Genomic DNA, 25,191 nt, shown 5'->3' on the forward strand with positions numbered 1-25,191 from the left:
GTCTCTACTAAAAATACAAAAAATTAGCAGGGCGCCTGTAGTCCCAGCTACTCGGAGAGGCTGAGGCAGGAGAATGGCGTGAACCCGGGAGGCGGAGCTTACAGTGAGCCGAGATTGCGCCACTGCACTCCAGCCTGGGCGACAGAGCCAGACTCTGTCTCAAAAAAAAAAAAAAAAAAAGTACAAAATTTTGATTTAAAAACTGAGCAAGACACATGGCATTTCATGAAAAAATGGTTATGTAATAAATAAGCTCATAAACCTATGAAAAAAATTTAATTCTACTCATGATAAGAAAGTGAAATTTAACCTACTGGTTAACCTAACTGGGCTAGTCCAGAAATAAATGCTTATATTTAACACTCAATTGATTTTCAACAAAAGTACCAAGCTAATTCAATGAGGAAAGAATAGCCTTTTTAACTAATGGGGCTGAGACAACTGGCTATCTACATGCAAAATAATGAAAATGCCAGGTACATAAATTAATTTAAAATAGATGATAGGCTTAAATGTAAGAGGTAAAAATGTCAGAATCTCATAGTAAAACACAGGAGTATATCTTCATGCCTTAGATTAGATAACGGTTTCTGAGAATAACACCTAAAACACAAGCCACAAAAGCAAAAGTAAATAAATTGCACTTTAATAAAATTAAAAAAAAATACAATTTTATGCTTAAAAAGATACAATCAAGAAACTTAAATGACAAAAAACATAATGGGAGGAAATATTTTCAAATTTTATACCTGGTAAGTGTTATGCACAGAATATATAAAGACTTTCCGATTCAACAATAAGGACAATCTCAGTTTTAAATGGCTAAAGAATGTGAATAGACATTTCTTCAAATAAGATATACAAAGGCAATAAGAACATGGGAAAATGTTCAGCATCATCAGTAAATAGAAAGACAATTCAAAACTACAACTAGACAGTACTTTACACCCATAACAGTGGCCAAAATAAAATAAAAAAAATCAAAGAACAAGTTTTAACAAGTACGTGGAAAATGGAATACTTACACATTGCTGGTGGGAAATTAAAATGCTAGAAAGGAAATTGGCTGTCTGGAAAGGTTTGGAAAGGAATGTGGCAGCTCTTCAAAAGGCTAGAGTTATCATATGTTTCATTAATTCCCTTCCTAAGTACATATAACACGGCCACACAGAAATCTGTACACAAATGTTTATAGCAACATTTTGCAAAGCAGTCAAAAACTAAAAACTACCTGTATCTCCATCAACTAATTAATGGATAAACCAGATTATTGTAGCATATTATTCAGCCATAAAAATGAATAAAGTACAGAAAAGTGATACAACATGAATGGACCTTGAAAATATTTTGCTAAGTGAAAAATGCCAGGTAGGTAAAGCTACATATTTATCATCTTATTTATATGAAATATCCAGAATAGGCATGTTTTATTTTATTTGTTTATAGAGACAGAAAATTGATTGGTAGTGGCAAAGGTGAGGTCAGGGGAACAGGAAGTGACTGCCAATGGGTTTGAGATTTTTTTGTGAGATTATAAAAATATCCTAAAATTAAATAGTAGTGGTGGTTACACAAATGCATGAATACTTTAAAAAACTATTATTAACTATTAAATTGTATACTTCAAATGGGTAAATTTTATGGTGTGTACATTGCTTGTCAATAAATGAACTGACATCTGCTTAGAATTAAAAATGGTATAATTTTCTTGAAGGGAATTGGACAAAAGCTAAGTAAACTATATTAGAATCTATATTTTTACCCAGAAATCTCAATTGTAGGAATGTGCTCTGAAGAATCACATCAATATATTGGCAGAAATAACATATTTGCAGGTCAATTATGGCGGCATTATTTGTAGCAGCAAACCACTGGAAACCTTCTAAACACCCATATATTTGTGGTTTAAATGGATATGAATGGTATGTAAATAAATAAAAGAGCACATATGAAAGCAGGTATGTTGCAGGTATAAAAAAGATCTTTGTGAATTGACATGAAGTGATTTATAGGATATATATTTGGTTAAGTACAAAGTAACATGTAATATAATGTATTTATTATGCTGCATTTCGAGAAAGAAAAAAAAGACACTTACAAATTTGGTTCAGATCCTAGCTCTACCATATACTTTCATCATAGCCTTTGGTGAGTTTCTTGCATTCTCTTTCACAAATTGAAATGGTTTAAATACAAAATAACTTAAAAATGACTTGTACTCCAAAACTTTATCCAATACTAATATTTTGAAAAGTTATTTGGCTACTATAGATGGACTATGGAAATAAGATAAAGAGCAGTTTTTTCTCAATATTCCTAGGGGAGTACAGTGATTACAAGAAAAATCAATATTCTTTCATGATATCCCAAACATTATTTGTATATGTCAAACAAATAAATGTAAGTAATTACTTTTCTACTGTTGAATATTGAAAACCATCATAAGAACTGTCACCTTTACACCAAGCGTTATTTAAGAACAACTGGAATGATCAGAAGTCTATAAATTTGAGTGAAGTTTCACGGCAGTAATACATTTTGAAAGTCTTCTATTCTTCCCTTATAAGATAATATAAAGCCTGTGAAATGCAGGTGGGGGAATCACACTGTTTGGAAAGAATTCTTTGGTGATTAGAACTGTTACTCAAACTTTGCTTCAGTTTAAAAGAAGCTTAAGATCAATCAGGAATAAGACAAGTCTACAACTTCAAAGGATGGTTTGCAAACCTGAATACCAAGTAGATAGCACAATTGGAAGAAATGACCTTGGAAGAATAAAGAAGTACCTGATTTACCTGTCAATGTGGGTCAAGCCAAGAACTAAAACAAGACACTCCTTTCAAAGTCCCAGAAGACTTTATTCGCAAATAATTCCTATCAAATGCCAAAATATGTTTAGCTACATTTGCTGGAAAATAATGTATCTAGGTAAAGGAATGCAAAATGTGAATGATAATTTTAGCAACAAATATGCATTTACTTGATATTTTTATTTTAAAATATCTTTGTGTGCAAACTAAACTATTTTTAAATACCTGCCTGTTACTTTTAGCAGACGTCTAGGTGATTTAATATAATCATCTCATTTAAATATTCCATATCAATTAGAAAGAAAATATGATCCTTATTTTACAGATGAAGAAATCTAGTTTCAGTGGAATTAAGTAATTTCCAAAGTTCGAAAAGGTAGTAAATGCAACGACCCATATATACAGAGTATTTATGACTACAACTCAAGTGCTTAAGATTTGATTGTACATACGTATAGCATAATACATTATAGTGTACCAGAAATAACCATTTTATAAAAAATTTATAGCCATTTTATAAATAATATATATATTTTTATAAAATATATGTATTTTATAAAAAATTTGGTACATAAAGTAGTGCTATCTCTTCAAAAAGATTTTTTTCTTTTAATAAGTATGGCTCATTCTCCCTAGATTTCTGGACATGAGTGTATGAGGAAATTTATTAATTCATTTTCTAAAATAATGTATTGAGGATAACTCATTTTTTAAATTTAACAAAATTATATAGATGCAAATTACACATTAATCCAAATACATGCTCTTTGTACAGAGATTCAAAAATATTAGTAACATATTTTCTAAATTTTTTTTGTTTAAGCTTTTAGATTCTTTTTTTTTGAGACGGAGTCTCGCTCTGTCGCCCAGGCTGGAGTGCAGTGGCGCAATCTCAGCTCACTTGCAAGCTCCGCCTCTCGGGTTCACTCCATTCTCCTGCCTCAGCGTCTCCAAGTAGCTGGGACTACATGCGCCCGCCACTACGCCTGGCTAATTTTTTGTATTTTTAGTAGAGACGGGGTTTCACCATGGTCTCGATCTCCTGACCTCGTGATCCGCCCGCCTCGGCCTCCCAAAGTGCTGGGATTACAAGCGTGAGCCACGGCGCCTGGCCTAGATTCTTCTTATTAAAGATCAGATAACAATGATCAGCGTGGCCAAGGTCTGATCCTGTAAAAATTCCTTTCTCTTGGTTCTTGTTTAATTCTGGTTCATATTCTACGTTCTATATGGTGTCTGTATAACTATCCACCTTTTTTGCTGGGATGCCAATGTCTTTTAGAGTCCTTTGAAATAGATGGAAATCGTCCCTAATCTTTACATTTGCATAAGTCCATATTTGCCTTTTAAATGTAACATTGCTGTCTTGCACTGTATTTTCTTTCTTCTTCTTCTTCTTTTTTTTGAGACAGAGTCTCACTCTGTCGCCCAGGCTGGAGTGCGGTGGGCGATCTCGGCTCACTGCAAATTCCGCCTCCTGGGTTCAAGAGATTCTCGTACCTCAGCCTCCCGAGTAGCTGGGATTACAGGTGCATGCCACCATGCCCAGCTAATTTTTTGTATTTTTAGTAGGGATACTTGGATTTCAAAGGGCCTAGTCAAGATCAACATTTTTCTCTGTAGAATTATGATCCTAATTAATAGATAGATACTAAAATAAAATACGGTGAAAAAAATACAACCATAAATCTACAATCATGCATCACTTAACAACAGAGATAAAATGTGAGAGACACATCTTAAGGCGATTTAATATTTGAGAGAACATATATAGGGCGTACTTACACAAACCTAGATGCTATAGACTGCTATACACCTAGGCTATATAGTAAAGCATATTGCTCCTAGACTAAAAGCCTGTACGGCATATTACTACTGAATACTGTGGGCAATTGTGACAAAGTGGTATCTGTACATCTAAACATATGTAAGTATACAAAAGGTACAATAAAATATTGTATTATAATCTATTGGGCCGCTGTCATATATGCGGTCCATTGTTGATGGAAATGTGGTTATGGGATGCATGAATGGATTTGAAGGCAATGGTTTAGGAGGGACTAATATTCACTGTCTGTTACTCATCCCTGGGCTAAAGTGGAAATTCTCATCCGCTTGAAAGTTGAGATCTACAGTTTCTTTCCCCTAGCCCAAGGCTCAGAAGTGAGGAAGAAAAAGAGCTGAACTCATAAGACGTATGGCTCTTAAACAGAGGTGATCCATCCAAAACAGAGGTGATTTTATCCAAAATAAACCTAGGCCCAAGCCTTGATTCACCAACCTGGTATCTCATTTCTCCTTTTTATGGGAAAAATGAATAAGAGTGGGCACAAGGCCAGAAATATTTATATTAGATATATCCTTGCACATGAGAATAAGTGGATATTACTGGATGAATTCTGTACCCCAGAAAAGATATGTTGAAGTCCTTATCCCCAGTAATTCAAAATGTAATCTTATTTGGAAATAACATTTTTAAGGAAGTAATCAATTTAAAATGAGGCCACTAGGCTAAGCCATAATCCAATGACTGTGTCCTTATAAAGGGAAAATTTTGACACAGAAACAGACATGCAGAGAGAGAATAATATGTAAAGAAGAAGGGAGAATGCCATGTGAAGATCACAGTTTTGTTGCCACAAGCCAACTAATATCTTGGAGCTTCCAGAAGCTAGAAGAGGAAGGGACGTTTCAGAGGTAGCATGGTCCAACACCTCAATTTTAGACTTCGAGGCTGCAGAAATGTGAGACAATAAAAGTATTTTTTACAGTACCCCCAAGGAACTAACACAGATAATAAGCTGCCCCTACAATAGTGAAAAATCACACATTCTGATTTAAAAACGAAGCAAGAACAAAGCTATTCAAGATGAAAATGTTGATTTTTGGGAACACTGCCATCAAGAGAACACGAATATTTGAAAAAAAGTTCACTTCGGGTTGCTTTGATTCTTCTTTTTGCTGCCATGCTTTCATAAAATTTTGGAAAGGATCTTAATAAAGACGGCCTGGTCTCTGGCTTACCCCTCATGTAACTGTGATTACATGTTCACCTGTGGAAATGCTAGAAGGAGTCAGCCCTACCAGAATGGCAGACTAACCCCTTAAATGCTTGAAATACTTTAGGTAGAGCTAAATCAGACTGCTCTGGTCCATGGGTAGTTTTCAAAGAGATTCTGGGAAGACCCAAGAACAAATGTCTTATCTTTATATCTCATTAAATAAAAATAACCAAAAGACAGAAATGGAAGAAATAAGGGGCACTATGGGGATCCTAATACCCATAGTCTATATTTATTCTCTAGTATCTCACATTCTAAAGAACCCTCCGGTCACTTGATACCCCTTTCTGGTTATTAAGCTATTGCTTTAGCCTTCTTCAAACTAAACAAGAGTATTTGTCAGCACATATTGTCCCTGCTTTCAAATCTCCAATTACTGTACAACTGAATTCCATCTGGCCAGTGCCATCATCACTCCATTCAAACTATTTATAGAAATGACCAATTATTTCAATATTTTGAAGTAATCATTCCTTACTACAGCCAATAATATATGTTGAGAGCTATCCCTAATTACATTTTCAACCTTATTTTTTTCCATCTTCTTTCTTACCCCTTCAAATTAAATGTACTGCAATCCTGTTTGCTTTATTTAATACACCAAAATCTTTTCTGTCTTAAGACCTTATATGTTTGGCTCACTCTCCCTACAAAGGACTTTACATAGCAGGTTTCTTCTCAAACTTTGGATTCAGCTTGTATTGCAATTACCTCAGCGAGTTCCACTTCATCACCACACAAAAATTTGGATATCTCTTTTTATAAACTATCACTTCTTTAATAATTTCCTTCAGCATGTTTACCACAACCTGAAGTTATAATCTTATGTGTGTTCTTATTTGTATTTCCTGACTTTTATTATATTGTAAACCACAAAAGTGGAGAACATATATCTATTTTTTCAACAGCAATATAACCCAAGTACATATCTCACTGAAAGGTACATGATGAAGTCATAAATATTTAGTAACTAAACAACTGTCTATTTCTTCTAGCTGCCATCAATATTTGTCAATTCTATTAACTCCCATCTCTGTCTTGCTGAATTACAAACTTTTAATTTATAGGAGAGAAAATTCTGTCCAGCTTGAATCAGATATGTCTGCCCTGATATCAATCTGCCACGGCGAAAGGGGCATTTTACACAGAAGGGTTATGGCTCTCCTTTGTGCGTTAGGTTCTTTCAGGGAAGAAAGAGATGTTCTTGACTACAAAATATCCACAAAGATTAATTATTACATAGGACCAAATATAATCTGGAAATTTTCTATAGTAAAAGATTAAACATCGGCAATAACAATGCTGTTGTTAAATATAGGTTTGGACAATATTCTACTAAATGTTAAGAGCTTATATAATTAATATAAATAATTTTGCTGAAAGGATCTCATGTATATTTCAACTAGAAGTGGAAATAAACTTCCTTCACTTACTAAAACTTATTTTTCTATCTGGTTGATGATGGTTCCAGTAGGATTTATGATGGTGGATGGGGCGGAGGTACACATTTAAATTTACTAACAAAAAGCCATTACAAATGAGAACTGGATCTGAGAGCAAGGATGCAATTGTTCAACACACGCTTAATAGGAAACAATAAAGAAGCTCTTTCTGTTAGCAGGTTCCATATAAACTAATGGAGCTTGGGACTTTTGTCTTTTTCATGATCTCCTGACCTCAAACAACATTTACAGAAACTCAGGTTTATGTCGATAAATATACAACTTTAACATTTTTGAGAGAACAAAACAGCATCTGTCTCCTTTTTTCCTTCTCCAAATTTTTCTATATTCTCTATGCTTGTGGATATCCCATTGCACATCACATCCTGTGGTATAAATGATATAGCTAGACAGATAGAACTAGAGAGATATAGACATAGGTAGAGGCATAGCCATAAATATAACTATGTTAATAGATATATTCCAGAAATCCCCTAAGTTCTCTTCAACAAAACTTGACCTAAACTACTAGCTCAGAAATGGCTCATCTTAAAATTCCTGTTTTAGAAAAAAAAAGGTTAATATTCATTGTTTCTCTCTGCATTCCAATTCTCCATATGGCAGAAAGTATTTCCAATTGAATGTGGATGTCACATAAAATTATGCAAAACTCTGTTGATATAGACAAATATTTTACCTTTTTCATAGATATGTACGTCATTTAAAAATATATTTTAAAATTAAAAAGGTTGCGTTTTTTATTTGAATACTTTATTCTTTTTTCCTTTAATAGAAAATAGCTTTTAAAATGTGGTTTTCTATTGCAAGGTAAAGTAAAAACAGATGAATCAATTATTTATTCTTTATTTTTGCAAAACTGAATAAATACAACTGTTAAATGATAATTTGGCTATCTACATAAATTCATTTTCCCAGTAACTTCTATATCTTGAAGGTATGCTATCTACATATTTTGTTTTTTAAATTGCATTCTGGTCAAATATTTTTGCAAATGCTTTCCTATGCTCAGACTAGAGGTGTAATAAATCCCTAACATCCATTTCTAACATCTTATCTTATACCTTTATTCTTCCCATTTCCTACATGCAGAAAATTTATCCAGCATAACTGGAGACTCTGTTATTAAATCTAGGAAACACTCATGGATCCTTCTTGCTACAAGCTCCTTCTTCCTTCCTTGAATTCTTTTTTTTTTTTTTTTTTTTTTTTTTTGAGACGGAGTCTCGCTCTGTCGCCCAGGCTGGAGTGCAGTGGCGCAATCTCGGCTCACTGCAAGCTCCGCCTCCCGGGTTCACGCCATTCTCCTGCCTCAGCCTCTCCGAGTAGCTGGGACTACAGGAGCCCGCCACCACGCCCGGGTAATTTTTTGTATTTTTTTTTTAGTAGAGACGGGGTTTCACCGTGGTCTCGATCTCCTGACCTCGTGATCCGCCCGCCTCGGCCTCCCAAAGTACTGGGATTACAAGCGTGAGCCACCGCGCCCGGCCCCTTGAATTCTTTACTATGTTTTATAATGTTTATATGGTTCTTGATCTGCATGCCTTTGTGATATATTTAAATGCCTCTATCATTTTGGTAACATTTGAATGGAGTGAGCAACTCCGTATTTTCCATAGTGTCATGCAAAGAGAACACACTGAATATTATATTATAGAATTACATGCTTATTAAGATACATACTTGAAAGTCATGATGTTTTCCATTACATATTAATTAGGAATATTATTTCAAATAATATCTTAAATGTATATTTAACTGCAACTTATCATTCCTAAGCCTATATCTACATCAACCATAACAAAATCAAATAGGTTTTAAAAATTAAATTCTGTTTTCAAATTATTTTAAAAGATCTCATGTGAAAGGACTTATTGAGATAATTGAGTTTTCAATAGATAATTAAATGTTAACTAAAGACACTTAGTTTTTAGCAATAATTTAAAAATATATTTATTAAACTAGGTTGTAATTTGCATTTGCAAGTTAAAATTATTGACAATTAACTTGGGTTGTTTTACTTCAAAGCATCTTAAAGTGTATTTTACACTTGAACTTTCCAGATAGGAAGAATCCAATACAATAATATGTATGCTGTATGCCTTCTCATTGTTGGAAATAGCATGTACTTAAACAGAGTGAAGTAGAAAAAGTCCAAAAATCTATATTGAATTAACACCTGTGTTGAAAACCTCATTGAAGAAAAACAGCAGAGGGAATGAAAGTGAGAGGTCAAATTTATAAACAAAAGGCACTTCCAGACCTAGAAACTATGGTTTGTTTTAAGATAAGTAAAGCAAGAATTTAACCTTGCCACCACTGCAGTTTAAGTTATATAACTACATTCTTTAAAGCTGACATTTTCACCTTGGTAGGTATAATAAGGCCATGCAGATGCAGGCTAAAACCGGTAATTTCAGCGTTCTGCTTCTTCTATGTCGATGGTAATAAGATGTGGCAGTGAAGCATGCATGAACCTCCATTTAATTGTCAGTACAGTCTTTCATTTAAACAACAAAATAGTTAGCAGTAAGCTTATAAATGTGGAAAGCATGCAAAACAGAAACGGTAGGTCTGTTAACTTTAAAATCACCTCACGCAGAAAAGGTCAAGCATTTAAAATGTGTTTCTACTACCCTTTAAAGACAGTAAAACTAATAAAAAATACATGACTGGAAAATATAACTGGATTTTTCTTGGTAGAGAATAAAAACAAGTTGCTAAAACATCTTCAAATGTATACATTTTAAAATGTTGAATACATAGTGTAGAAAAATGTGAGAAATCATTTAAACTTCAAATCAACTAGTAGTCAGTACTACTTTATGCAGGCTTTCTTTTAAATTGGTAAATTTTATTTTTAGGCCTAAAAGTAATTGGAAAACAAGTGTTGAAAAATCAGCTATTGTTAACATTAAGAATATAGTTATGGTTCTAAAAATTTTGTTTTATTTACGAATGGATCATATATTTATCTTTTTCCAAACTCAGAAACACTATTTAAAATGTCTCCATTTAGAAGTCCTGCACCATTTCCCATTTCCCCTCCACTTCCCAAACATATAGGTAACTTCTTTTTTTTTTACTTCCTCATTTATTTTTTCAGAAAATACAAGAACAAATTTATTCTTAAAATATGTTACTCAAATAGTTTTATATGTCCTAAAAACACTTTATGAAATAGGATAGAAAACTGCATATCTAACTTGTCACTTAAAAATATATCAAAGCACTAGAATTAGGGAATAATCTTGTGTTACTGCCTTCACATAATAGGTCAGGTTTTATTTGGTTTATTTTCCTGATTGCTCTTTTTTTTTTTTTCCTAAGTAATCAGAAGCTCGGGGCTCACTCCAGGAGCCACTTCTCTTCCTATCCTACTCCCAGAATGATCTTGACTAAATGCTGATAAACCATGTATCTGTATTGTCAGACCAATTCTCCCTTATGAAATCGTTAGACAAGAATATCTAACTGTGTAATTGACACCTCCACAGATTAAACTTAGCATATGCAAACTGAGCTGATATTCTCCCTCAAACCAACACCACTTCCAGCCTTACTAATTTCAGTTTCTACCAACTAAATTTGTCTTGTTACTCACGTTCCTAAACCTTGTTGTTATCTTTAACTTCTTTCTCTCTCACATCAGACCCTGCTCTGTCTACCCTGGCTCCTGTTCTCTGCATTCTCCTCCTCCTAAGTTCCTTATAATTAAGACATTCACTCTTTTCTAGCCACAGTATCTTCCTTGCTGCTCCTTCACTCCAGGTATGTTCCCAACTCAAGGCACTGACAATTAGAATCCCCTCAGTTTGGAATACTCTTTTCCTAGGTATCTTCATAGCCACTGCACTTTGCTCATATGTTTATTTAAATCCTGTAGGCTCTTCCTTAAACAAACATCCAGAATTTGACCATCTGTCACTATTCTAGCCCACACCAGTTTTATCACTATCTTCTGTTATTGTAATTATTATTACTATTGTTTGTATCCTTGACTACATTTCTTATATTTTCAACATAGCATTTGATTGATCCTGTTAAAATATACATCAGATTGTATCAGAATATAAGTCAAAGTTCTTTCTCTGAATTACAAGGCCCTGTGTAATCTGACCCCCTATGACTTCCCTGAAGTCATCTACTGTGCTACCCACGCAACACTCTGTCAGCTCTATCAGTCTCTTTGCAGTTTCTCCAGGTAAATACCTTTTCACTTCAGAGTATTTGTGCATGCTGTTCACTCCTGTTTGTAACATCTTCTTTCAGTTCCTTTGGACTTTTACATATTTTAAATGTATATATTTATTACACATACTTTAATTTATATATGTAAAACAAAAATATAGGCATTAAAATATATAAAAATCCAAATAAACCAAGAAAAAATTATATGATAAATAGATATGATCACAATAAATATATGGCAATCAAATTATAACAAACAATAAATTCATACATACATACATTTTTGGTCCTCAACATTAGAATTAATTCTAATATGCCATAATTTTGTTATCCCCTCCCCACTACAGTATCTCCAGGGTCAAGAAAAGTGCCTGTTACCTGACATTCAGTAAGTATTTATTGAATCAAGGAATCAAGGATTTTACATAGAAATGTGTATTTTTTCTTTTTTCTTTTGAGACAGAGTCTTGCTCTGTTGCCAAGGCTGGAGTTCAGTGGCGTGATCTTGGTTCACTGCAACCTCCGCCTCCTGGGTTCAAATGATTCTCCTACCTCAGCCTCCTGAGTAGCTGGGGTCACAGGCATGCGCCAACACACCCAGCTAATTTTTTGTATCTTTAGTAGAGATGGGGTTTCACCATGTTGGTCAGGCTGCTCTTGAACTCCTGACTCGTGATGCCTCCATCTTGGCCTCCCAAAGTGCTGGGATTACAGGTGTGAGTCACCATGCCCAGCTGAAATGTGTATTTATATTTATATAGAGATAAAACATATTAATATATTTTATTATTAGCCAATCTGTAAAATTAGCAAAAAAAATGCTTCCTTAAAAACTTCCAGTAAAATTATTCACCTACATTTTGCAAAATCATTAATGAAAAATTCAAAATCTGTTCCAAAAAATCTATATTCTCACATTAAACAGAAAGGGCCAATTTCTTTTTAGATATAAACCCATCCAAGGTTTATATTATCCTAGTGGCTGATTCAAAGGGCTTTATAACTGAGCCACTGTTATTCTGTATATATTAAACAGCTTTACACATAATACAAAATCATCAAAAAACTTTACCTGAAAAATGTTATTTGTAAAATATTGCAAAAATGCAGAACTAACTTTTTTCCTTTAATCATTTATGAAAAATAGCCTAAAACAATGACCTTTTGTTGTTTATTTTTTATGTCTTTGCAGAAATGGTTTATGAAACACTGACAAAAAAAGAATTTTGAAAAGGTCAGTGACGTATCGCAACACTGTGCCTGCATAATTAACACAACTTTCTTTTTATATCTTGATAGGATATCTTGGCTGTTAGTTGATAATAACAACATGCTGAGATTAGGAAATAGTCAAGAGAAAGTTATGTTCCAATTTGAGATACTATAGACCGTTTCGATCTGCCAACATAGTAACTGAGTTCATTAGAAGTTGACAATTATTTGATGATACTGAAATCTTAGCAGCTATTGAAATAGCAATAATACTAGCACTAGTTGAATAATTAATGAGAAGAAAGAAGTTTGCAAATTTCTGGAATTATGTAGCATAGAAATTTATCATGTAGCAAGATAGTCTACTTTTTCAATTATATTCCTTTTTATTTTATTTATTTAGTTAAAATAAATTTTAACTTTTAGATTCAAGGAGTATATGTGCAAGTTTATTATCTGTTTGTATCGTGTAATGCTGAGGTCTGGGGGTACAAATGATCCTACCACCCAGGTACTGAGCATAGTGACCAGGAGTTTGTTTTTCAACCCTTCATCTCTTCCCTCCCCCTCTTGTAGTCCCAAGTTTCTATTCTTGCCCTTTTTATGTCCGTGAGTACCCAATGTTTAGCTCCAATTTATAAGTGAGAACATGTAGTATTTGGCTTTCTGTTCCTGCATTATTTCACTTAGGATAATGGCCTCAAGCTTCATCCATGTTGTAAAAGACATAATTTTGTTCATGTTTTATGAATGTGTAGTGTTTATGGTGTATCAGTATCACATTTTCTTTACCCAATCCACCATTGAAGGGCATCTAGGTTGATTCCATGTCTTTGCTACTACGAAGAGTGCTGCAATAAACATGTGAATACATATGTTTTTTTGGTAGAATGATTTGTTTTATTTTGGATATATACCCGGGAATGGGATTGCTGAATGGAATGGAAGTTCTAAGTTCTTTGAGAAATCACCAAGCTGCTTTCCATGGTGGCTGAAATAATTTACATTCTCATCAACAGTGTAAAAGCATTCCCATTTCTCTGCAGTCCTGCCAACATCTGTTGGTTCTGACTTTTCAATAATAGCCATTCTGACTGGTGTGAGATGGTATCTCTCTGTAGTTTTGATTTGCATTTCTTTATTGATAAGTGATGTGGAGCATTTTTCATATGTTTGTTGGCTGCTTGTATCTCTTCCTTTGAAAAGTATCTGTTCATGGCTATTGTCCACTTTTAATGTGACTATTAGTTTTTTGTTTGTTCCATTGTTCATTCTTTATAAATTCTGGATATTAGACATTTTGAAAGCATAGGTTGTGAATACTTCCTCTCATTCTGTAGGTTGTCTTTTTGCTCTGTTGATAGTTTCTTTTGATATGCAGAAACTTTATAATTTAATTCAGTCCCATTTGTCAATTTTTGTCTTTGTTTTGAGGACTTAGTGATAAATTATTTGCCAGGCTAATGTCCAGAATGGTGTTTCCTAGATTTTTTGTCTAGGATTCTTACATTTCTAATTTTAATCCATTAAAGTTAATTCTTGTATATGGTGAAGATCCAGTTTCATTCTTCTGCATATGGCTAGCCAGTTGCCCCAGAACCATTTATTGAATAGAAAGTCCTTTTTCCATTGTCTATTTTTGTTGACTTTGTCAAAGATCAGATAGATGTAGGTTTGTGGCTTTATATCTGGATTCTCTGTTCTGTTTCAACGGTCCACATGTCTTTTTGTAGCATTACCATGGTATTTTAGTTACTGTAGCCTTATAGTATAGTTTGAAGTCATGTAATGTTACCCGTCCAGCTTTTTTATGTTTGATTAGGATTGCTTTGGCTATTCAGGCTCTTTTTCAGTTCCATATGAATTTTTGAATAGATTTTTCTAGTTGTGTTGAAAAATGACATCGGTAGTTTGATAGGAATAGCATTTAATCTGTGAACAGCTTCAAGCACTATGGACATTTTAATGGTATTGATTCCTCCAATCCATGATAATGGAACATTTTTTCATTTATTTGTGTCATTCCTAATTTATTTTAGCAGCGTTTTGTAATTCTTCCTGTAGAGCTTTTTTACGTCCTTGGTTAGATATATTACTAGGTTTTTAAAAATTTTTTTGTTGCTATTGTAAATGGGATTGCATTCTTGATTTGACTTTCAGCTTGAACAGGATTAGTGTATAGAAATGCTATTGATTTTTATACATTGATTTTGTATCCTGAAACTTTATTGAAGTCATTTTAAATCCACACCAGACTTTTAATTTTCTAGGCATATGTTTTCTAGGCAGAGTCTTTATGATTTTCTAGGCATATGTTTATATCATCCATGAACAGAAATAGTTTGACTTCTTCTTTTCCTGTTTTGATACTTTTACTTATTTCTCTTGCCTGATTTATCTGGCTAGCACTTTCAGTACTAGGAACAGTATTATGTTAAATAGGAGTGGCGTGAATAGGTATCCTTTGTCTTGTTCCATTTCTCAAAGGGAATGCTTCCAACTTTCACCTAGTTAGTATAATGTCTGTGGGTTTGTCACAGGTGGCTCTATTTTCAAGTGTGTTCCTACAACGTTTTGAGAGTGAGACTCTGTTCCCACCCCACAAAAAGAATATCTATATTTAAGAAATGATGCACTAAATGTTTCCAAAATTCATGAAAACATGAGCATCTCCATAAGAACCAAAAATCAGATGAGCGATCACAGTATCTAGTTTTAATATCAAATCACGGAAAAGGGCACAGAATAGAATAGGAATGACAATTTTGTATCTCATACACCATGCCTCTCCCATCCTCTTGGCAGCATGGTATGGGGAGAGAGAATCTCTTTGTTTGGGGGAGAGAGAGCAGAGTGATTACGGGACTTTGCATTGGAAATCAATGATATTCTGTCACAGTGGAACATAACACAGGGCAGAATTTAGCCAGTGCCCATGAAGGCAGCATTTAGACTAGCTCCATCCAGAGGAGAATTTTCCACCCCAGCAGTAGAATACTGAGTTCTGGCTAGCCCTACCACCAGCAAACTAAAGTGCTCAGGGTCCTGAATAAATTCGAAAGGCACTATAGGCCACAAGAACTGCAGTCCTTGGGCAATCCCTGGCGCTGCACTGGGTTCAGATCTGGTAGACTCGGGTTACACACCTCCCAGTGAGACACAAGCAAGGGCAGCCTAGGGTGCGCCTGCATCTCCTGTACCCCAGCTCTAGGCAGTGTAACTTGGGAAGAGACTTCTATTGCCTGCAGAAAGGAAAACAAATAGTAAAGAAGACTTTGTCTTACAACTTGGATACCAGCTCAGCTACAGTCAAACAAAAGCACCAAAGTCCTGAAGCCCCAAATTCCAGGCCCTACCTCCTGGATGACATTTCTGACCTATGCTAGGCCAGAAGACCACCTTCTGCCCTAAAAGGTCAGTCCTGGCAGGATTCACCATCTGATGACTAAATGCTCTCGGGCCCTAAATAAACACCAGCAGTAGCCAAGCAGTAGTTGTCACAGGCCTTGGGCATAACCCAGTACTGTACTAGATTTAGCTATGACCACTGTACTAGATTTAGCTATGATTCAGCACAATTCCAACTGTGGTGGTCACAGGAATGTTCATGTTACCCCTTCCCCAAACTCTAAGCAGCCTAGCATAGACAGAAAGAACCTCCATTTGTTTGGAGAATAGTAAGGAAAGAGAGCAAGAGATTCTGCCTTGTATTCCAGGAAATTCCCCTGGATCTTACTCAAGCTCACCCAAGCAATACCTCTGTTTTGAGTTTGCAAGAGTCACAGTGTTACAGGGTTTAGAGCGCCTCCAGTGGAGATCTGACTGCAGTGACCAAAGACATGTCAAAACACTCCATTCCCTTTGAAGACTTGGAAAGCCTCCTCAAGAAGGACAGGTACAAACAAGCCCAGATCAAAAGATTAGAATATCGAACTCTTTAATGCCCAGACATTTATGAAAATTGACAAACATCAAGAACATCCAGGGAAATATGATCTCACCAAATGAACTAAATAAGGCAACAGTGACAAATTCTGGAGTGACAGATATGTGACCTTTCAGACAGAGAATTCACAATAGCTGTTTTGAGCACACTCAGTGAACTTCAAGATAGCACAGAGAAGGAATTCAAAATCCTATCTGAGAAATTTAATGGAGAGTTTGAAATAATAAAAAAAATCAAGCAGAAATTCTGGAGCTGAAAAATTTGACAAATTTATAAATGTACCAAAGACTCTCAACAGCAGAACTGATAAAGCAAAAGAATGAGACTGAAGACAGCTTCTATGAAATAACACAGTGAGAGGAGAAAAAAAAGAATAAGAAAGACTGCAACATGCCTACAAGATCTAGAAAATAGCCTCAAAAGAGAAAATATAAAATGTGTTGGCCTCAAAAGGAGATAGAGAGAAGGATCGGGGTAAAAAGTTTATTCAAAGAATAGCAGAGAACTTTCGAAACTTAGAGAAATATATCGATATTTAATTATAAGAAGGTCACAGATCACCAAGCAGATTTCACCCAAATAAGACTACCCCCAAGACATTTAATAACCATACTCCCAAAGGTCAATGATAAGAAAAGGATTCTAAAAGCAGCAAGAGAAAAACAAATGAGTAACATTAATGAGCTCCGAAAATTCTGGCAGTAGACTTCTAAGTGGAAACCTTAGAGTCCAAGAGAGAGGGGCATGACATATTCAAAGTGCTGAATCACAAAATAATATATCATAAATTATTACATTCAGTGAAAATATCATTTAAACATGAAAGCAAAATAAATAATTTGTCAAAGAAACAAAAACTGAGGGATTTTTTCAACACCAGACTTAACCTATAAGAAATCTGAAAGGGTGCTCTTTAATCTAAAATATAAAGAGTGTTAATGAACAATAAGAAATTATCAGAAGATGCAAAACTCACTGATAACAGTAAGTATACAAATACAAAATAATCTAAAACTATAATTATGGTGTGTAAACCACTCATATTTTGAATAGAAAGACTAAAAGACAAACCTGTAAAAAATACTAACTACAAATGCCTTTTAAAAATATAAACAGTATAAAAATATAAGTCCAACCACCAAAAGTACAAGATTGGGTGGAACAGAGTTAAAGTGTAGAATTTTTATTGGTTTTCTCTTTGCTTGTTTTGCAGTCAGAGTTAAGCTGTTTAAAATGATTGGTTTAAGATGTTATTTTCAAGCCTCATGTAACCTCAAATCAAAAAAATGTGAAACAGATATACAGAAAATAAAAAGCAAGGAGAATGACTTACACAAAGGAGGACAGAAAAAGGGGAAGAATGGAAGGAAGAAAAGACCAGAAAACAAATAACAAAATGGCAGCAGAAGGTCCTTACTTATCAATAATAACATTTAATGTAAATGGACTAAATTCTTCATTTAAAAGACATAGAGTAGTTGAATGCATAAAAGTCTACAAGAAACTCACTTCACCTATAAAGACATACACAGAGTAAAAATAAAATGAAGGAAAAGAATAATACATGGAAATGGAAACAAAAAAAAACAGGAGTAGCTATATTATGAAAGATAAAATGTATTTCAAACATAAAGTATAGAAAGACAAAGAGGTTCATTATATAATGATAAAGGAGTTAATTCTGCAGGAGGACATCACAGTTATAAATATATCTTCTCCCCAAACTGGAACACCAAGGCATATAAAGCAAATATTATTCGATTTAAAGTTAGAGACAGACCCAAATACAATAACGAGTGGAGACCTCAACATCCTACTTTAGGCACTGTGCAGTTCATCTGGACAGGAAATTAGCAAAGAAACATTGGGCTTAATCTGCAACATAGATCAAACAGTCCTAATAAATATTGACAGAAAATTTCATCCAACAGCTACAAAATACACATTCTTCTCTCAGCCCATGGATCATTCTCAAGGATAGTCCACATGTGAGGCCACAAAACAAGGTTTTTAGAAATGAAAAAAGTTTATACCATATTAGGTATCTTCTCTGAACGCAATAAAATAAAATTAGAAATCAATAAGGAAAAAAACTTTTGAAACTCTACAAAGATGTAGAAATTAAACAATATGATCTTGAATGATCAATGAGTGAATGAAGAAATTAAAAATGGAATTTAAAAATTTCTGGAAAAAATGAAAATGAAAACACAATATGCCAAAACCTATGAGACATAGCAAAACGAGTATTAAGAGGAGAGTTTATAGCAATAAGTGCCTACATAAAAAAATAGAAAAACTTCAAACAAACAATCCAACAATGCATCTTAAAGAAGTAGAAAAACAAGAGCAAACCAAACTCAAAATTGGAAAAAGAAAATAGTAAGAATAAGTGCAGAAATAAATGAAATTGAAACCAAAAATCATAAAAGATGAAGAAGACAAAAAAAGTTTGTTTTTTTGAAAATATAAACAAAAATGACAAACCTTTAGCCAGACTAATTAAGAAAAGGAGAAGACCTATACAGATAAAGCAAAGATGAAAAAGGAGACATTACAACTGATACAGCAGAAATTCAAAGGATTATTAAAGACTGCCATGACCAACTATGTACCAATAAGTTGAAAAACCTAGAAGAAATAAATTATCAGACACATACAATCTGCTAAGATTGAACTATGAAGAAATCGAAAACCTGAAGAGACCAAAAACAAAAAACAAGATCAAATTTAGTAAGAAGTTTTCCACCAAAGAAAAGCCTGGATTGTCATAGTAGGTAGCTAGTAAGGCATGAGCAGGATAGGAGGGCTCCCCACTCAACCACCAGAAATGTCAGGTGACCATCAGATGATGATCCAGCAGTTGTTAACTGTCTCTCTAAAATAATAATTGCTTACAAGCAGCTCCTGGGAAGGGCAGCCTCCCAGTAGAGAGAAAACACCCGAAACTGGTGATCAGCAGCTTCCTAAAAAGATCTCAGGAGTTGGGCAAGTGGGCTCAAGCATGATCATTAACAGACAAAGTGATGGAGTTTAAATACCTTCCTCTAGGAATTCTAGACCAGCAAGTGAAGAACGCCTCAAGTAAGCATGTGTACAACTCCAGCAAACACACTGAACATGCTCTCCTCACAAATGCTAGCAGGCCACTGAACATGCAGACAGCCCACACCAAGGGAAGAATCAGAGAAGTAATGCAAGATCTTGGAAGTATGCCAACGTATAAAACCCCAAGTCAAAAGGTCAAAGTGTGCACTTGATCTCTCAAGTTGCCCACTTGGCCCTCTTCCAAGGGTACTTTACTTCCTTTTATTCCTGCTCTACAACTTTTTAATAAACTTTCACTCCTGCTCTAAAACATGCTTTGGTTTCTCCTTCTGAGTCTTTCTTCTGAGGAGGAAATAATTGAAGTTGCTGCAGATCTGTATGGATATAGATTTGCTGCCAGTAACGAGATCTGATGGTTTCACTGCTGAATTTTATCAAACATTTAAGGAAGAACTAATACCAATCCTACTCAAACTATTGCAAGATATATAAGATTAGGGAATACTTCAAAACTCACTTTAGGAGGACAGTATTACTGATGTCAAAAATCAAACAAAGACATAACAAGAACAAAACAAAACTACAGGCCAGTATCTGATGAACACTGATGCAAAATTCCTAAACAAAACACTAGCAAATTGAATTCAACAACATATTAAAATGATCATTCATCCTGACCAAGTGGAATTCATCCCAGGAATGAAAGAATGATCTAACATATACAAATCAATCAATGAAGTCAAATCAATCAAACTGAGTGAAATCAATCAAAGAGTGCAAAGGTTAGTGGAGAGGGAGGGAAAAAGTGTGGATTGTTGATGGGTAAAAAACATAGTTAGACAGAATGAGTAAGATCTAGTACTTGATAGCACAACAGGTTGACTACAGTCAAAAATAATTTATGATATATTTTTAAATAACTAAAATAGCAGAAATGGAATGTTCTTGCAATGAAGAAGTAATAAATGCTTGTGGTGTTAAATACCTCAATTTCTCTGATATGGTTATTGCACATTATATTCCTGCATAAAACCATCACATGTACCCCATAAATATATACACCTACTATGCACACATAAAAATTAAAAATGAGAAATTAAATTTAAAAAATAGAATGGCCATCAAATCTCAGGTAATATAAAAAGAAAATTAAATCAAGTGCTTGCTTCAACAGCACATATACTAAATTTGGAAAGATACAGAGAAGATTAGCATAGCCCCTACACAAGAATGACATAAATTCATGAATTGTTCTGTATTTCAGGAATAAAAATCAAATTACATCCTAATCAAATTACTATAAATACATGGAAAAGAGAAAAATCTAAAAAGAAATTAAAGGGAAAAAGGCACATTATATACTAGAAATGAAAGATGAATATGACTAATAATTCTTTTTGGATCGAACATAAGGCAAAAGACAAAAAAAATGTCTTTAAGGTGCTGAGGAAGAGAAGTACACCTCTTCAATTTAAAATTGTACAGCCAGAAAAAAAATTCTTTTAGAAAATGAAGAGAAATAAATACCATTTTAAACCAAACACTTATAGATTCATTACCAAATAACTTACACTAAAATTAATACTTAGCAATTTTTTTCAAAAGGAAATAAAATGACCCTAGGTGGAAATTAAGCCCTTCATATAGAAGTGAAGAGTAACAGAATTAGTAAATATGTGAGTAAATATGGCCTCTTCTCCTTTTCAAGTTTCTTTTAAAACATAATTGAGCCAGACACAGTGGCTCACTCCTGTAATCTCAGCACTCTGGGAGGTTGGGGCAAGATGATCAATTGAGGCCAAGAGTTCAAGACAAGCCTGGCCCACACAATTAGATCCCATCTCTACAAAAAATAAAAATAAAAAAAATAAAAAAAAAACATTAAAAGAAAAACTAGCTGGGCAAAGTGGCATACATCTTTAGTCCTAGCTACTCAGGAGGCTGAGACAGGAGGATCACTTGAGCCCAGAAGTTTGAGGTTACAGTGAGTTGTGATTGCACCACTGCACCCCCAGCCTGGGCAACACAATGAGACCTGGTCTCAATAAATAAATGATAATTGATTATTTAAAACAAAAATAACAACATATTTTATTATTTAAAACATATTCAGAAGTAAAATTATTAATACAACAGTACAAAGGATGACAGAGACAAACTGAAAAATATTTGTATAAGGGGTTAATGCTATGTAAAAAAGTCTGCAATATTGTTGGAAGGTATATTGTAATAAGATAAATATTGTAAACCTTAGATTGTCCTGTAAAAGAAAATTAAAGAAAAAGAAAGAAAATTTAAATATAGCTAATTAGCCAAGAGTAAATAATACATGGTATTAAATAAAAACCTAAAGAAGGTATGAAGATAGGAAAGAAAACAGAAACAAATAGAAGTTGTCAAAGAGAAAGCAAACAGCAAAATGGTAGACTTAAAGTCAACCATACCACCAATTGCATTAAATATAAAAGGTTGAAACACAGTTAAATGGCAAAGATTGCAAAGGTGAACTTAGTAAGACAGAGGAGGAATTGGAGGCAGATGAGGTAATGGAGGAGGAAGACGCAGAGAAGGAGATCAAGTATAAATAGTCAACCAGAAAACTACTTTTAATATAAGATATGTATAAAAAAAGGATAAAAAATTGTATACTATTCTAACACTATTCAAACAAAAGCTGGAATAGCTATATTAATATCATAATAAGTACACATTAGAAAAAGAAATGCAATTAATCACATTACTTGTAGTATTTATGTTCTACAAAGTCACACAAGCACTGAATTAGTGAATACTGGACCACGATTCCAAAGAGTAAGTATACACACACGCACACATTTAACAGATTATAATCTTAAATCCTAAAAAAAATTATGGTGGATTTTAATTTCTTAATGTTATAAAAAAAGAACAACAGATTCAGAAATGTTGAATGACTTACCTGAGACCACCCCACTAATCTCTGCCTGAGTTGGAATTCACACTCCCTCTAACTGGCCCCAGATCCAGAGCTTCTTCCCTTACACTGCCCTGCTCCTACCAACTCCATTTTATGGTGAACTCTACATGAGAGAAGAAATAAGAAGGCAGTGTCATCTTGTTTAATTTCAGCTGGGGACCTGGGGGTTGGGCAATTCAGTCGTTTTGTGGCTCTGCACATGTCTGCAAATGACTGAGAAAATCTCTGAGTATTGATTTTGGGGTTAAAAATAAATTTTAGTGAGCAGGAAATTTGCAAATATGGCACACTCAAATAATAAGGATAGATCATATTAATAGTTGCAAAGAGGAGCATATAATAATAATAAAAGGGACAATTAACTGAGAAGATGTGGCAATTCTGTGGTTATGCAACTGAGAGAAAAGATTCAAATCACAGGAAAAATAAATATACTGGAAAGAGAAATAGACAAATTCAATATTATGGTTGATGGTTTTAACATACCTTTGTCTATAATTTAAGGAATGTTTAAATGGAAATCAACAAAAAACAGAAATCTTAGAAAAACTATTATTCAATTTAACTTAAATCTCCATTTTACGGAACCTTTCACCCAATAGCAAAAAAATTGACATTTCTCTGCTTATCTTAACTAATTTTTTGGATGATAATCAGTGGACTTTAGTTTTCCTGGAACTGAAGAGCAATACAATACCAAGAGAAGACAGAACATAATGTTTACTGGTAGATGATTCTTGTTGTTTGTAGACTCAAAAATATTTTCTTTAAAGTCATTACTCTGGACGTTGATATGAATATTAGACAGAAATAAATGAATAGAATAGCTATACAAAGCTTTTTCATAACAAATAACATGGAGAGAAAAGTTATTTTCTAAATTGAAGTACTCATCTATAGAAGTAAGATCTTTCTTGAGAATAATAGGAGAAAGAAACAGTTAACAGTCTAGGATTCTTTTATTGTAAGCTAACAATCTTGGAATAGTGTAGTCTGCCTATTCATCTCAGCAGAACAGTTTTGAAAGGTTTTAGATTGAAGAGTTGAGAAATGAAACACAAAAGCAAAACTAAATAGAAAGATGTGAAAGGGAGTTAGTTTTTATGTATATTTTATCCACACTACTTAAATCTACTTTGACAACTATTCTAATTCTATTGTCTTAAGCTTCTGTTAAATTAACATATTTATTATAATCCCTGCAGTATGACAATTATTTTTCTTACATGATGTGAAACATTTTTTTTACCAAAACCTTTGAAAGTCTATGAGTTATGCCCAATATCCCTTCTACAATTTTCCATAATAAAAATCCTGAAAAGTAACTGATTACCTGAAAGTCCAGCAAGAGAGTACATTTACCAGCCTCTAGTTTGGCTGTTCAGCTATGTTCTGGCTAACCTCTGTGAACACATTCTGTAAATGGAAATGTGAGGAAAAAATTCTCCTTCGTGCCTTCAATGAGAAAGAGTATACATTTCCCTTCCTCAATACATCTTCTTCCCTTTGACTGAAGATATCACTGACCAAGTGGATCTGGGCAATACTAGAAAAGGCAGACCTTCAAGTTAGCAGACTTGGTAGGCCATGAATACACCCTTACCATTATAGAGTTCTTATTTTTGTCCATGTCATAGAAGAAAGAAAGAAAAATAAAATTTGCGCCTTCCATGATTATCTTGTTTATAATTTCTTTTGTTGCTATAGCAAATAGACCTGAATCTTTATCATTTGTTATTAAACAATAACAAGTGATAAATTTTTTTCTAAATTTGAATGTGATTTAAATATATATTATATTATATAACATAAAGTTCAATTTGGAATGAAAAGTGATACCTTTATTATCATGTCTACTATGTTTTGTTTTAAATTACATGGTTATTTAATAAGAACCATAGATTTGTTTTGCAAAATTATTTAAAATACATTGGGAGTCTGGGAAATTGCCTTAACAAATGAGCACTAGTGATACATTATAAAAACCTTATCTTTCCATTTTCCGGTGGCATTTTACGATGCTTTTTTGTGTTTTGATCTTATTTTGTATATTGAGGGAACAACACAGAACAACAAACAGTTGAAAAAATAAACTGCTGCTAGTGAAGTGTGATGTTTCATCTGATAATGATCAATTTTAACATGCTCTCTCTTGCACAGGCATTAAAATATCCTTTAAAAATCCACTGTTGCATTAATAATAATATTTTCACATCAAATAAAAATAAAACCATTTGCGAATGCAAAAGACAAATGAGAACCAAATATTTCAATAAACTCTGAAACTCAAATATTATCATAATGGCTTAGAAACACTTTCATGTGTTACTGCACAATGATTTTTATTATGCAATGGTAGCATATGCTAAGCAGTTATTCCTGAGCCATGCCCAGCATTTAATTTCTCATACTGCTCATTTAGACAGTAATGAGCTTTCTTATCAAATTTAACTTAAGTTGGAAGATTCATGCCACTATCTTTTATATACATCAATTTCCTTTATCA

The 25,191-nt window shown here is 33.7% G+C and overlaps 1 non-coding gene across 1 annotated transcript; it reads left to right on the forward strand.

Moving 5' to 3' along the window:
• The first annotated feature begins 20,887 nt into the window (after nucleotides 1-20,887).
• On the forward strand, nucleotides 20,888-20,992 carry LOC115836237. The gene has a single exon (XR_004031202.1). It is a non-coding gene; the product is annotated as a U6 spliceosomal RNA (small nuclear RNA).
• The last annotated feature ends 4,199 nt before the right edge of the window (nucleotides 20,993-25,191 follow it).

The sequence above is a fragment of the Nomascus leucogenys genome, chromosome 7b (genome assembly GCF_006542625.1).
Source record: "Nomascus leucogenys isolate Asia chromosome 7b, Asia_NLE_v1, whole genome shotgun sequence".
NCBI classification, from domain to species: domain Eukaryota; kingdom Metazoa; phylum Chordata; class Mammalia; order Primates; family Hylobatidae; genus Nomascus; species Nomascus leucogenys.